Source organism: Strix aluco, chromosome 4 (assembly GCF_031877795.1).
Source record: "Strix aluco isolate bStrAlu1 chromosome 4, bStrAlu1.hap1, whole genome shotgun sequence".
Classification (NCBI taxonomy): domain Eukaryota; kingdom Metazoa; phylum Chordata; class Aves; order Strigiformes; family Strigidae; genus Strix; species Strix aluco.
Window position 1 is genome coordinate 122,131,921 of NC_133934.1, and position 14,841 is coordinate 122,146,761.

The 14,841-nt window shown below is 48.7% G+C and overlaps 1 protein-coding gene across 4 annotated transcripts in view; it reads left to right on the forward strand.

The window, feature by feature from the left end:
* The window catches only part of DAAM1 (dishevelled associated activator of morphogenesis 1), a 98,974-nt gene that overhangs the window by 13,165 nt on the left and 70,968 nt on the right, over positions 1–14,841 (forward strand). For 3 of the 4 annotated variants that reach the window (XM_074820900.1, XM_074820898.1, XM_074820901.1), the window contains exon 2: positions 6,008–6,105. The gene's annotated coding sequence lies outside the window, so the exon portion shown is untranslated. Of the gene's footprint in view, positions 1–3,587; positions 3,676–6,007; positions 6,106–14,841 lie in introns of all 4 variants that reach the window. The other variant, XM_074820899.1, reaches the window with a different exon arrangement.

Genomic DNA, 14,841 nt, shown 5'->3' on the forward strand with positions numbered 1-14,841 from the left:
AAGTGCCAGCCTCAAAGCCAAGAGTTGCTTTATCTTTTCAGCCTTCTCTATTGCAGGCTTCAAAATAGCCAAGAAAGCAGTTCATCAGGAGAGCTTTAATGAAACGTGGCTTCAGGGTCTCCAAGATCAGCAACTTCTGAGTTAAATACGCGGTGACAGTCACGCAAGTGACTTGTGCTGGTATTTGCTGTAGGCTGGCAAACCATCTGCTTATCTGGGGTATGTGACCAGCTTATCCTTGAGCAGCTGGATTTAACCCTCTTATCCACCTGTGTGCCGTGCCGTGCCATGCCACTGCGCTCTCCCGCTTCTCCACCCGGGCGTGCCGGGAGGAGCCCGGATGGCTGCAGCGGTGACTGGAGGTGGGGTCTTCCGGGGGAAATGGGTGTTTGCCCTCTGTGGGATGATTGATTGCTTCTGTTATTTAAAAAAACCCCAACTCCTGGAGAGGGATAATTAAGCTGATTGAAGTGTTTAAGTGAATGAGTTTCCCTTTAATTTAAAATAAATAAATAAATAAATAAATCTCATGGTACCTAAAAGAATGAGCCACTGACCTGCTTTATCCCTGATTTGGCTTACAGATGGAGAGGGGAGGCAAATTTTAGATAAAAGGCAGGGGGAATCAGCTTTAGCCTTGAAAGATCAACTGTTTGGCTTCTGTGGTGATGTCTGAGTTTGTTAGTTGAGAAAAGCAGAGATCTGCTTTCCAAGGGCAGGGTGGTTTGTGCTTTCCCAGTGTCTCAGGAGCAGAGTAGCACTTGTACAGTCAGAAGAAGGTCCTCTGAAGAGGGTGAAAACTGTGGCGGGTAGTGACATGTCCTCAGCATTCTGCCCCTTCATTCCTTCAGCATTTGCTGGCGTTGGCTCCAGCCCTGCACTCTGCCTTTCCTCTTTGCCATTTTAAATAATTTCCAGTGAGTAAAGATGTATTTGCTGGCTGCATATTCCTGTGTTGCACTGACTTTAAAGGGGTGTCTGTGCCTGTTCCATATTGCTTCGGGGGTGCATGGGCAGCAGCTGAAGGGACGCGCCTCATGCTCAGGGATGCTCACGGGCTCACCCACCTCATCTGGGTACCAGCCGTGCCACAGCAAGACTGTAGAGCTTGTTTTCGCACTGCAGCGGAGAGTGATAATCCCCAAACACTGCTGTGCCTTGGCCTCGAAGATAATCACGATGAGGGTGATTTCTGAGACAGTGCAACCAGAAAGTGCTTGAACCTGGCAGCCAGGGATGTAAGGACCTGCACAAAGCACACGTGGCAGCTCACTCTCCCTCTCGCCTGGGCTGGGAAGAGCTGACAGGGCTTGCAGCCTTCCCAGCTCTGAGCTCTGGGCTCCGCAGTGTTATTTATTGACCCCCAGGAGCTGTGAGTGCCGGCTGGCACCCTCCATTTCAGTTACCTGTGTCCCTCCAGTGCCATGCACAGCTCATCCGCTGCAAGGGAGCATGTGCAAACCCTGCAGGATACAAGTCCATTTATTTTTTTTAATTCTCACTGTATAAAGGAGCCGTTTTCTCCCCACCACCCCCAAACAGCAGTGTGGAGGCAGATGGTCCACCCAAGGCAGCGGTTCCTGGTCCATGAGGCAGAAGGATGCTGGGAGGAGGCAAGGGGCAGCATCACACCCGGCATACAAAACCCATGAGCGTTTTATTCTGCAAAGCCAATGCACATGGGAATGGTATCCCCTCGATGGCGAGTTAAGAGAATAGATGGGACGAGACACGTTTCTTTATCAAAATACCAATCGGTGCTGGCGGGATGGGGTGTGCTTTAGGGAACGGGTGAGGCAGTGTGGTGGGGTGTGGGTGACTGCAAGTGATGGGGACTGCAAACACAGCTGTGTGTGCCTGTGCGCCCTGATAACTTGAACTCATCGCTGCTGGGAGTCCCTGTCTCAGATCGCTGCCAGAGATGTGGTATCCTTTATTAATCTGCAGAGATAATTGTAGTTTTAATGTTACCAGCGGGGGAGTTCACATGAGGTGGAGGCATTCCTAGAAGACCTCCGCAGGTACCATCCTGGAGGCATCCAACAATGTGACTCAGCATCCTCACTGATTGTTTTTTAAAGTAGGTTTCAAACTGGTGCTGATTTTAAAAACTAGGAGATGATCTGAAGATGAGGATGCTGGGAAGTGATCCGAGGAAGTGATTTGGAGCTGTGGAAAGCGCTTTGAGCCGTTACCAGCTGTGTCCGCTTCTGCAAAAGGCAGTTTGGGAGTGGAGCTGCTGCTGAGCCTGTGGTGGAAGGGCAGCACCTGGCCCTGCCCTTGGTGGTGACAGGGCTGGTTTGACTGATGAGGGTGTGGAGAAGTGCTGCACATGTATAAAAACTGGGGAAATGCTTCGTGCTGGGGAATGTGAGTGCTCTTCTTGCTTTTTCATCAAGAAGCTGCAAAATGCAAGTGTATGTTGCTTTGTAAGTGGGGTGGTGGTGGGCATCCAGCGGCTCTTCAGTCCAGCAAACAGCCCATGTCTGGAAGCCGAAGCCAGATGCATGCTATCCAGAACAAGGCACAGGTACATCTGGATATTTATTTATTTTTGAGCTACATTTAACCATTGGAACAAACACTTGCAGAAAATAGACTTAGCCTTGTCTCAACATCCTGGGTCTAGACCACAGGTGGCCCTGGAAGGAGTTTGAGCTTGATGAAAGCATTTTAAGCCATCAGTATCAAGAGAAGTGGATAAGATTAACGAACTGCAATGCTTGGAAGTCCCATACTCCAGGAGAAATCACTCTTTTAGAGCAGACACTTCTAATGTGGTTTCACAGGGCTGGAGGAGGACGGTGAAGAAGAGGTCAGCATGGATCTGTGCCACATCTCACCAGACAGGCAGTCCCACCTCCTTGCCCCAGGGCAAGCAGACCCTGGAGGGATGGCCCGGGCAGTGCACAGGATGCTGTTGGTGGCAGCAGCCTCCATGTCCCACCCTACCTGGCCAGGAGCAGCTGTGGATGGAGATTCTGTGGATGTGAAGCTGATGCCAAGCAGCGTTTTTTACCTACTTGCAAACCATCCATTGACTCTGCCTGCTGTGGGACAGAGAGGTGGGGACCAGGTGAGACATGGCATAAATCCACACTGGCCTCTGTATCGTCCTCTGCCAGCCCTGCAAAGCCCTGTTAGAAGTGTCTGCTCTGAAAGAGTGGTTTCTTCCGGAGTATGGGACTGAAATGATAGAGCTGCAGTCTCTCACTGCTGAGGATAGCCCTTGTTTTGCCTTGTCTTGTTGATCTGAATGAAGTAATTTATAAGGACGTTTTCCATGAATCAATAAATCCATGCTTGCTGTTGTGCCTGGGAGGTTTAATTTGTTCTAGATACTGCACTGAGTATCTCTGTCCTGAATTGCACTGTGAAGTCCTGCTCTTTGGGAGAGGGTGGGGATAGGGCTGGATCCTCCAGGAACACACTGCTGGCAGCTGATGATGCCTGGTCCCTCCTAATTTTGCACCTCCCAACGTTGGGCTAAAGACATCATGGAGGGTGTAAGTGCAATAGTTTCTCTAGGTATGTGTGTGGAGCTTGAGGACTTTGTCCATTATGCCAAGCAATTCCTGATGTTACAGGTCTTGGGGAAACTGAAGCCAAAAATAAAGGAGGGGAGTGAGTGTTGGCCTTTGGAAGGAGGCTGCGGTGTGGAAATCTCAGTTACAGGTAGGTTTCCCTTTCACACCTCCACATGCTGTTTCCCGTCAAGAGGAATTGAAAAATTCCTGTTGCACCATACCACCTCCCCTTCCAAAACCTGCTTTTGTGAGCCGTTTGAAAGCAATGCACGTATGTTTACAAAGCCTGCCATGAGATCTGCCTGAAAAAAGAGAGTTCAGAAGCGCAACTCTGCTACACATAGAGAAGTAAAATATAACCCCAAGACCCTCAATCCTGAGCTTGTTTCCCTTGCTTTGTCCAAGCACCGTGGTCTGGCAAGGCTGGAGCCATGGTCATGGGTGGTTCATCCTGTTGCCAAGACCCAGGAGGGGACCTTGCTTTCTGCTGTGCACCATGGGTTTGGGTTAGTTCCTGACTTGTTCTTGTGGCACAACAGTTGTTTTGGGGACATCTGTGCTGATGGGGCATGGACTGAGGTCAGCCGTCCCCGTGAGCACTCGGAGCCCGCCTCTCCATCCCACTCTGCATGCCTGGCTGAGCTCCCGGGGACCCCTCCACTTCTCCCCCAGAGTGGCTCCGAGACCATTTTGCATCTCTTGGAGGTCAGAGCTCACACTGGGGAATCCAGAAATGTTTCCAGAGCCAAACCACGCCACGGCGAGCGGGTGTGTGCCTGGTCTCTGCTTCTCATTTCCTTCGTTGCTGCAGAGAGCAGTTGAGCTGCACATGGGGTTTCAGCGGGGTGTCCCCTCTTTTGTTCCTATATATCAGAAAAGTCTGTACATGTGTTTATATTTAAAAAAAAAATGTATATATTTTAACATAGCTGTTTGTGAGCTATGCCACTCGGGACTTGTCTGGTTGGATGTAGGAGGGATGTTGCTCGCAGCTGCCTAGCTGCTGCAATGGCAGCCATGTGATGGTCCTGCTGGTCTGGCCATGCTGGCGCTTGGAAATAAGTGTTGTCAGGGAGTGATCCCAACACTGCTCAAACCCAGCTAGAAGGGCTCCCTCTGATGTGAACAAGCTTTGGAGTAAGTCTTGCAGCACCAGGGGAGAGGCCTGTTGCTGTTATTTGTATCGCAGCCTGGCCCAAGCCTTTCCATGTGTGCCCGTCTTGCATTTTCTGTCCCCATTTTCCCACGCATTTGCTGGTGTGTTGGGATAAAGCCGTTGCAACTTCTGGTGGCAGGGCTGGATATGGGCTTGCTGCTTGCCATGCTGCTGCCCATCCTCTGGACAGTGAACACAAGGTCAAAGCACTGTTGTGCTAGTGGCAAACTGGAGCCAGTATAAAGTCGTAATTTTAAATAACTGCTAGAATGTTTTCTCCTCCCTTTCCTCCCCCCTGTCCCCATGTTCTTCCCTGGCACCGTGTCCTTCTCCACCCACAACCCGGGGGCTGCCTGTATCTGTTCAGGATTTATGTTAAAAGGGAAATGTTATGTACGTAATTAAAACGTCGTATTGCTGGGTAGAAATGGGATTTGGTACTTACTGCTGTGACTCTTTCTCATGCGTGAGGGTGAACTGATTGATTACTGAGGTTTGAGATTAAATATTCCCCTGAGCTCTGCTGGCATTTAATGTGGTGGGGGGAGGGCAGAGAGAAGGGGAGGAGGAAAATGATGGTTTTCCTCCAAGGCAAGGAGAGTAGGGGAATGTCTACTGAGCACATCCCCTTGTCTTGCTCTGTGCGCCGTCTGCTGTAACAGAGGCTCCTGGCACTGGTGTCATGGACCACAATAAAGCAGGTGCCTTACTCTGTGTCCACGATGGTGGGCGAACTGCTGGTGGGCTTTGCTGGTTCCTCTCACCGCTAGGTCAAGCATCCCATTGTGTCCTGTCCCTGTGGCTCATCTGCATCCCCACCTCCCTGCATCATGGTCCCAGCTCAGATCCCTCCAAGCCCAGCAGCTGGGTAGACCTGCTGTCCCCTCCTTCCTCCCTAGGAGCACACCTTATTTATTTATTTTCCTTAATTTCTTTTAATCCAGAAAACCCTCTCTTTTTGGTTTCGATGGGAGGGGAGGAAAAACCCTGACGCGCCGCTCCTCAAGCACATGGTGGGAGCCTCGCCGTGCCGGCGCAGGTTGGAGACACCCGCTTTTGCCTGGTTTCCTTGAAGTCTAATTTTAGCTGAAGGCGACGGGATCCCTCCAGGGTAGACCTTAAGAAACATGCACGCAAACAAAAACAACACAGAAGCACTTAGGTTTATTTGGGTGAATTCTTTTAAAAAAGGGTGTGACTTATTTTTGCGAGCAGCCCTGGCGTGCACTGGCTTTGTTCTGCTGCAGTCGGGTATTTCAGGTCTTCCAAGATTTAATCAGAATAATTAGTTACTGTCTGTTTATACCTTCTGTTTTTGTTGCAGGGTTTCCAAAGGGCGTATTTATCTTCCAGAGTGCTGCCTAAGTGTCGCTTAATCATTAAGCATCTGATTTCCTCCAAGTTATCTGTCATGCTGCTTATGTAAGTAAATAAAAAAAAAATAGAAGGGGGGGTGGGGATGGTGTTGGTGCATTCTGCTTGGGGGGGTTTGTAAGGATTTTTCCTGATTGTCACAGGTTTAATTGTGAGTTGTCTTTGGTTCCCCGTGGGTCATGTAGTGATCAGAGGACTGTATGTTTGGATTGGTGCTTAACGACCCAGCCAGTTTAATGAGGTTGCTTTCAGCCAAGCCTTCATGTATACCCCACTAAACTGGCAAGAGCTGTGTTACTCTCTGACATTTCAGGAGGGGGAAAAGAAAAGGCTTTACAGAAATAAAGGGCTTTTGCTTTCGCTTGTACAGTTATGCCTTTGACTCCTTAACCCGGTGGTATCCCTTCTAAAAAGGGATGTGTATGGTAGTAAATTACCCTTGTAAGTTTGCCAGGATTGGAAATGGGTGTTTTTCAGCCTGTATTTGCACGTTTGGTTTGGGAAGGAGGACCAGTGCTGTACATGTTTCCCATCTTTGTAACATGGGAGATGAGAAAGACACAGAACAACACTGCAGAAGAGGATGGGATGGCTGGAAAGCCTTGCAACGAGGCAGATGTAGTGCTGAACCCACCCTTGGCACCTAAATGAATCATACCATGTTTTCCCTTCAATATTTATCACTGAGAGCAGCTGAGGGTGGCTGTTGCGCTGATGGCAGTATGGGGCTGGAGGATTTGCTTTATTTCCCTTGGTTTCCCTTTCTTCCCAAAGTGGGGTGGTAGGGGTTGGTAGGGATTGGGTGCCAGGATGCTGACTCATCAGCTGCCCTCACCACCTCATTTCTCGTGTCCACTGTGTTAACTCTGGGGGTGAGGGTTTGGGGTGCATGCTGCTTCTGTGATGGGTTTAGATCCTTTTAAATCCAGAAGCAGCTATTGCCATCAGCTTCTCTGCTCTCCTGTATGATGGGGACCATAAATTTTCGAGGTCAGTAACTTTTGTGTTAGTCCTTCTCGGGGATTATGGATGTGCAGCGGGGTCTTGCTCTCCTTTACCTGGGAGAAGCTCATTAGAGGGAAGGGGCCAGGGCGAGGGCAAGGTGGGACCATTGGGATCTGTGGGGCTTTGGTGGCTTCAGTAGACCCAGTGAAACACGTTTGCATGGAGGCTAAGGTTGAAGTCTGTCTCCTTTCTGCATTTGTTGGGGAGAGTAAAGACGAACCACTGCGCTGGGACGTGTGTTGGACTCTGTGCTGCAGCAGAGCTGAAGCTGGGCATATTTCCCATGTCCTGTCTGCCTCACCCAGCTCCCGAGCAACATTTTGGGGAGATGCCAGCAAATCGTCTGTCCCCTCTGGGACCAATGTGGTGGCTGTCACAGCTGGCACTGGCTTGCCAGTGGCCTTTGGTCTTTCTGCTCTGGTGTGCGTGGGCGTGGGAAAAATCCAATTTGAGGGAATTATTCTTAAGGAAGGCTGTCGACCTGATTTTTTTCCTTGACATTTACCCAGCTAGAAAGCTGGTGGAGGTTCAGACAACACCTCCTGAAGTGCTGGGGATGTGTGATGAGCAGCGCAGCCATTGCTCCTGCCTGGCATGACCCCTCCAGCCACAGCAAGGGATGCCGGATGGCGTGGTGGGTCTCTAATCCCCATCCTACTGATGCGTGCCTGCCTGCTTCACTCAGCCTTTTGTAGATCTGCTTGGTTTGGGCAGAGGGAGAGGTCGGGATGAGGAGCAGAGCTGCTGGGAACTGAGGAGAGTGAAATCACGGAGGGGAAGGGAGACGGGCACATCATGGAGGCAGATGCTGGGAGGAAAAGGAGGCGATGTGGCTGTTTGTCCTGTGCTTTAGAAGCTGCTTAGTTAAATGAAACATTCACTAGGGAGCTACATTTGGCTTTTAAATAGCTTTAGAGCATGTGCATACTCCATGTTGCTCTCTTCTTTCTGCAGCAGGAGTCACCTCCTCTCCCCATCTCTCTTTGAAGAACACCCCCCTGTCAGAAGTCCACCTTGGGACACAAGAGGTGCAGCTTTCAAAAAGCCCTTCTAGTTCTCCCCAAATTCCTCATCACTCCAGACTACCCATCCCTTGACTTCTCCCAGTCTGGCCACCGTGATCCTCAGTGATCGGGACTGACCACGGGTTCCCTCTCCCACGGAGGCCACTGCACACCAGGAGGTTTGGTGCTCACCACGCGGCACTGGCTGGTCTGGGATGAGCTGGCTGGTCTTCCATCGCCTCTCTTTGAGCATCCCACTTAAGGCAGAGCTGATGCCCCTTTGGCTTTCCTATGTTTTTGCAGGGCTGTGTGTTTCCTCTTTTCTTTCAGCCACCTGAAACACTCCTCCAAGAGACTGGAGAATGATTTTTTTCCTGGAATACCTTATTTCCCCTGTTGTCCCTTGGTGCAGAACTGGATGTTCTTTGTGCGCTTGGGTGTCCTGCTACCTGGTAAAGGAAAGTCGTAGCGCTTAGTTTTATTTAATTCCTGTAGAAATATTTCAAGCTATTTCCTCTTCTTGGGCCCCAGAATAACACACCCCTGTGACAGAGGATGCCAAAGGCAGACACAAATCCTAAGGGTGGGGATGTAAAGGATGTTTGCTCTCCAAAATAATTTATCTCAGTCAAGGATGGCGAATATTCCCCCACGTCATAGTCCCCCTGGGGGGATGGGCTGTTTCTACACATGCAAGCAGACCATGGCTACTGAGTGCCACTGAGGTGTCCCAGGCACAGGGCCACTTCCCTGGTCTCACCCTCCACCATGTGCCCACCAGCCACTTCCAGACGTGGTGGGGGAAGGTTTGGGAGGAGCTCACCCCGTTTTCCTCATAAAACTCTAAACAAGAGGCTTGGCCTGGTTTAGATTTTAAAAATAACTTGCACATTTGGAAGCTAAAGTTTCAGAAGGGCTCCGAATGGGATAATGGCTTTGATCGTGGCAGTCTGAGATCAAGGGAGGGCTTTTTGGGTTTGCTGGATCAGCTGGAAAATATATTGTAGTGTCTAGACTTTATCATCCTTGAGCAAGTATTTTTTTTTCAACTCTACAAAAGGTCTAATCAAAAGCCCACGTACAGTTGATAGGAGGGCTCCTTCAGAAAGGAAAGTCTGCTCTGGGTTTTGATTGTGACCAGAAGCAAATTGAAAGAGGTGATCATCTTTGGACTTTGAAGGACCTCTGAGACTCTGCTTTACAGGTGCTGCCGTTTCTGATGAGGCCGTTGGCATGGGTGGAAGCTGTTGTGTCAGAAGCGGGGTGAGGAGGCTGGGGACAGCGACCTGCTGTGTGCCAGCCCCCTGGTCCCTGAAGTGGTTGGTTCTTGCAGCTGAGCACTGCTGAGACCTCGCTGCTGCGGCTGGGGTCAGCTGCTCAGAGCAGCATCTCCCACAACTGTCTTAGTTTTGGCTGTGTAATAACCATAAATACCCATGTTTGTTGGTGTTGGACAGAACTTCAGCATTTCTTACTTCAGTGTAGAAAATGCATGTTTTTCTCTCTTTACTTTCCATAAGGTTTTTTTAAAATAGTTTTGTTATTATTTTATTTTTTATTTTATTATTTGCCATAACTCCAAAGGATAAGAGGCAGAGGAGTGATTTCCTAAGGTGCTTGGAATAAACTCAAAAGCCTGCTGTGAAGGTGAGGGCATCCAGCCTCATACATTCACTGACTCTCTTTTCCTGAAAGCCCACGTAGCATTCGAGCTCTGTCAGGTTGGAAGGTGCCCTGTTGATAAAGCAGAGGCAGTTTTTCTTTGAAACACTGTGTTTTCTGCACAAGGGTCTTGGGTGTGTTTTGACGGGTGTGTCATTGGAAAAGTCATCACCAACCATTTCCTCGGCACACGCTGCAGTGCACCATGATGCCGCACTCAATGCCCGAGGCTTTGGTAGAGCCACAGCCTAGCTGTGAAAGCTTCAGCTGGAAGCTTTGGAAAACATTTGGAAATGTTTTGGAAAACATTCGGATTGAGGATGTCGTAGCTCTGCATCTGGTTGTTTTCCTTTGCTTTGTCCTTGAGAGAGGGAACTGCTGTTGGGTTTCTGTTTTTTCTTTCCATCAATTACTTTTTTAGACATACTTATTTCCAGGGATGAATCAGAGCAAATGCCAGCGTGTAAACAGTTTACAGTATAAAATGGCATTAGAATTGGGCTCAAAGGGATCTTGAGACATTACCTTGTCCCCAAGGCAGGGTCAGTTGAATCCATGCATTGGACTGGAAGGTGATCAAGTTTGCTGGGAGTTGTTTTCTTATAAATTATCTAAGCAGCAGAGGCAAAAATCTACCGAATACTGCTGTCAGAATGTGTGCTCAAGCCTCTCGGTTTATTCGAACCGTTTGCTGAATAAGCGTTGCAAATTAATGCTGGGTTTGTTCCCAGAGCTATTCAAAGTAATATTCCAAAGTAACCTTTTCCTCCTTGGCATTTGCCAAAATACTGCAGCTTTCATGGATGAGATGAGTTTACCCATAGTCTGTTATTTCACATTGTGCCCCATTTTTTGAGGCAACCAGATCCCAGAAGCCCCACTGGGACAAAGAGCAGTTTTTTTGTTTCTTGTGAATTAGACATGACTTTTCAGTTTTCCAGGTGGTCTCCGCTCGAGCTGGAGAGGCAGCAACAGAAAGCCCCCAGTTTCACCCCAGCAACACAGGGTAGCTTGGGATGCTGCAATGCCAGCCCCATGAAGATCAACAGCAACGTCTCCCCTTGACATTTGGAGGTTTAGATAAAGCTGTAAGATCCTGTGCAGTGGTGGGAGAGAAGTCTTACTAGAAATTCTCATCTGCTTAGAGATCGAGAGCCAAGCGATGACTTTCAGTTAATTTCTCCTGCATCTTTCTCTGTCCCAGCTTTGTGTCTTGAGCAATGGATCAAAAAAACTATATGCAAGAGCCCTAGCTTAATCCCCTTGCCTTTTAAACATACTGCAGAGCTCCAGTGGGTCTTTTTTCTTGCTTATAGCTACCCATTTCAGTGATGAAACATTTTGAAAGAGGTTCACCTGTAGCCAGCTGGATGCTGGCTTGCTCTCCAGCCAGCATTGCGTTGGTATTAGCATTCACACAGCCCAGACGGTGACTGGTTTTCCTTCATCTGGTTCTTTCCCCAACCAGTTTATAGTAGGTGATAGCAAAATTCATCCATCTTTGGCCGTGTGGCAGACTTGGTGAGCCCCCCCCCGCCCATCTGTACATTTAAAGTCAAGCTGGCTGGTATTAGCGTTATTGTTTGGCCAAACGTATGCAGAGATATCACGGCTTATATTTGTTACAGATGGGTTTCTGGATATAGTCTAAGGCATTCTGCCAGCCAATTTTATATCTGTGTAAAAGTGATTGGCATCCCTATAAATAAAGCTGCTGTGGAGTTATAAATCTAAATATACTTATTCATTAAATTATTTTTACATCTCAAGTGGGTTGCCATCCTGGGTTATCATAAGCAAACCACGCTTTTTGCATGTGTGTTATCCACAGCTCCAGAAATGCAGCTTCTGAGGCTTTGAAATATTTTTTCACTTGGAAATATGTGTGTGTGAAACTACCCATGAGTCCCTGTGCCACAGTGAGATGAAGAATCTCTTCACTGCGACCTCTTCACAGTCATCACTGGGAATGACCCTGTCCTGGAGGCTGTTTTGTAGACAGAGCTCCAGAAGGGGTAGTGGCTGTAAATACAGGAATGTGAACTCTTTCTTTTTTGGCTTCACAAATAAGTATGACACTGCTGGGGTATTTAGTCCCATGGTCAGGTAGATACTATTCGCGTGGCTCCTTCGGTGCTGGGAAGGACTCCCCCACCACCATCTCCATCCATGTCCTTGGTGGGGAGCCTCACAAAGGGTTTCTTCCCTCAGTGCCGTAGACTAAGCTATGTGGGAAAGGGGGTCTTTCCACCTCGTTTAACCATCCCTGCTGTCGTTTTGGCTACATGAGCAAGGAAGAAAGTCCCCCAGCCCAGCTCCAGGCACTGCCGTGAGCTGGGCGGGTGCAGAGCTGGAGGGAGAGCCCAGCCAGCTGCCCACGCAGCCGGGCAGCAACACAGGCACTGGTAAATCTGGCTTGGGCTTTGAACAGGCTTATGAAAACACTGCGAGCTGCAACCTCAGGTTTCTTCGAGTTTGTTTTCCTTCTCCTTTCAAAACAATTGAATATTCATTCAGTAGATGATGAAGCATAGAGCACATGTGCCTGAGAGGCAGAATATCAGCCGCCTCACTTTCCTCAGTAATAAGGTGCATCATTGAAAGTTAACCTATGATTTTAGCTTAATTTCCTAATGAAAGGAAGCTTTAAAGTTGGTCTGTCCATCTGCTCCTCTTTCCCCGTCACTGACAATTCATCAAGTCCATTGGCTGGTTTTGTCAAAACAGGCATCAGGTTAGAAGGGTGTTTCGGAGGTTTTTTATTAAGGAAAGGGATGCAATGAAAACTTGGTCTGTACTAGACACCGGGGAATACACATAAATGTTATGAACATCCAAGCCATAAAGAGTGCTTTAGTTGGATTTACCACATTACGAGACACCAGAGAGCCCACACTGCAGGACTCTGCACAGACACATAAGTGTTGCAGGGGGGATGTTCGCCTGCATGAATTCTCTGATGTCTAATAAATGTAAGTTCATCCTGCAGCCTTAATATAAAAGTTGCTTATATTGCTTAGGTTCACAGAGGGAAATCTCTTCGTTGTTAGCGTTGGTATTCCTAGTGCTGCTTACTCCACCAAGTGTGGTTTCTGTAGCACAGCAAGGTCAACGCAGTCTTGTAGGGTCTTCAGAGGCTGGTAGCAACATTTGCATGTCTTGACCCTTTGCTGGAGCAGGTCTATGTGCCATTTGGCGTTGTGGAGTCAGGGGAGGACAAGCTGCTGGGATTCAGCATCCCGAAGGTGGGAGCTGGACGATGGTGTTGAAAACTTCACCATCTTCCATTGCAGGAAAGCTTAGCATGGCACATGGGCAGCAGGTGGAGAGGAAAGCCTGTCAAGCATGAGTGGTGGGTCCTGTGTCCCTGCCCCTGGGTTATTTCTGGTGCACAGCTGTAGCTGCATGGTGGAGGTAAGAGGTTGGCATCTGGGTGGTATCCTGAAGGTACCAGGGGCGACGTATGGCTTGGACAGACCAACTGTATTTGACAAACTTAAAAGTGAAATGAATCACCTTGCCTGGTGCAGGTACGGGCAGAAATTACCTTGGCTGTGGCTTGAGCCCTGTGGTGTGGCTAATGCCAGCAAACAGGGAGGTGGTGACCTCTGGAAATGACGTTCCCATGGTCCCCACATCGTGCTGCAGACCATGATGCAGTAAGGGAACCCCTTCCTGCCCAAACCAGTAAACAGCTCCTGGTTTGCACGTGTTACAGGCTCTGGAGGTCCTGGCGTGGGTGCGCAGGGCATCTATAAGGTAGTCTGGAGGTTATGGTGTGACCAGCTGTGCTCAGTGCTGCTGGGAGCTAACTGCTGGTAGATGGGTCCTACATGGGTGTGTGAGATCCTTGCATCACGTTATGTCTCACAGTGTGAAAGGGAGAGACCCTGAAAAACCAGCCACCTACGTCCCTGCACGGATACTGTGGGGTGCGAACAGGACTCAGTGTTCATTGTGTTCCTGGTGAGCTGCCAAATGTTTGCGTATCTGCCTGGTAGGTGTCAATACTTTTTTCCACGCCTGGTTTTTGTTCTCTGCTTTCCACCAGAGCCTGAAATCTTTGCGGTGTTGGGTTTTTTTCTCTTTGTTTCTTTTTTTTTTTTCTCTCTCTGTTTGTTAGTAAGAACACAGCTGAAGTACTGGGAGCCCAGACTAAACCTGTCTATTGCGTGTTACCCGATTAGACGCCATGGTAATAAGCATTTGAATCTAAAGCTAGATTAGGCAGGGAGCAGTCTGGGGCTGGATTTGCATAGCACGCATTCCTTTTCCATATGACGTGTTAGTAAATCTACTGAAAGTGAATTTATAAAGCTCTGGCATGCTTCAAGTGCTCCTGTTGATGCATGGGTTGCTCTCCCTATGAGGCACTCAGCTGGGCAAAAAATGCCTGTGATTGCCTGGAAGATGCTTTTTCTCCCCTCCTCCTGCTCTCACAGCTTGTGTTGCAGTCGATGGGGATGGGTAGCTCTTGCCAGCTCTAAAAACCTGCATTAATGGAGTTTTGAAAGTTTTTGTCTGTAGAGGCAGTTATTTCAGTGTGTTTTCTGTTCCAGTGGCGTCTCTGGTGGTAGTGAGATGAATCTGGAGTTTTCAGGTGCCTAAATCCAATGCGCAGCTTCTTCAAGCTTTCTCTGCAGTGTTACGGGTCTTGTGCTGGAAAATGCTGGGAAGATTTATTATCCAAAAGCTATTTAATTTCCTTCCCCTGTGGACAGTGATGAGATTGTGGATGATCTCAGGGTCACTCTCTCTTTGAGTTAGTTCATTAACGTGTGTTTAGGGCAACCAAGCTGCAGTGTTAATTTGGAGCGATGGGCTTCCAAGATTAGACATGTGTTACAAAATGTTTTTCAAGGTTTAGGGCAGTGGCTGGGCAGCAAACCTGCAGGCTCTCTGCAGTTGTAGAGAGAGGTTTGAGATGGAGGTTATGGATGTTGGAGGTTCTGGATGTGCTTGTTCCATGGTAGGGAGGGTTTGAGATGGATGTGCTTGTGTTAAGAGCTAAGCAGAAAACAACCTTTACCCAGCCCATTCTCGTGGCGACCCCCATCTCATGGCAAAGTGTAGAGCAATGGGTGTCTCAGCAGAGATGCTCTGATGTTGTTGC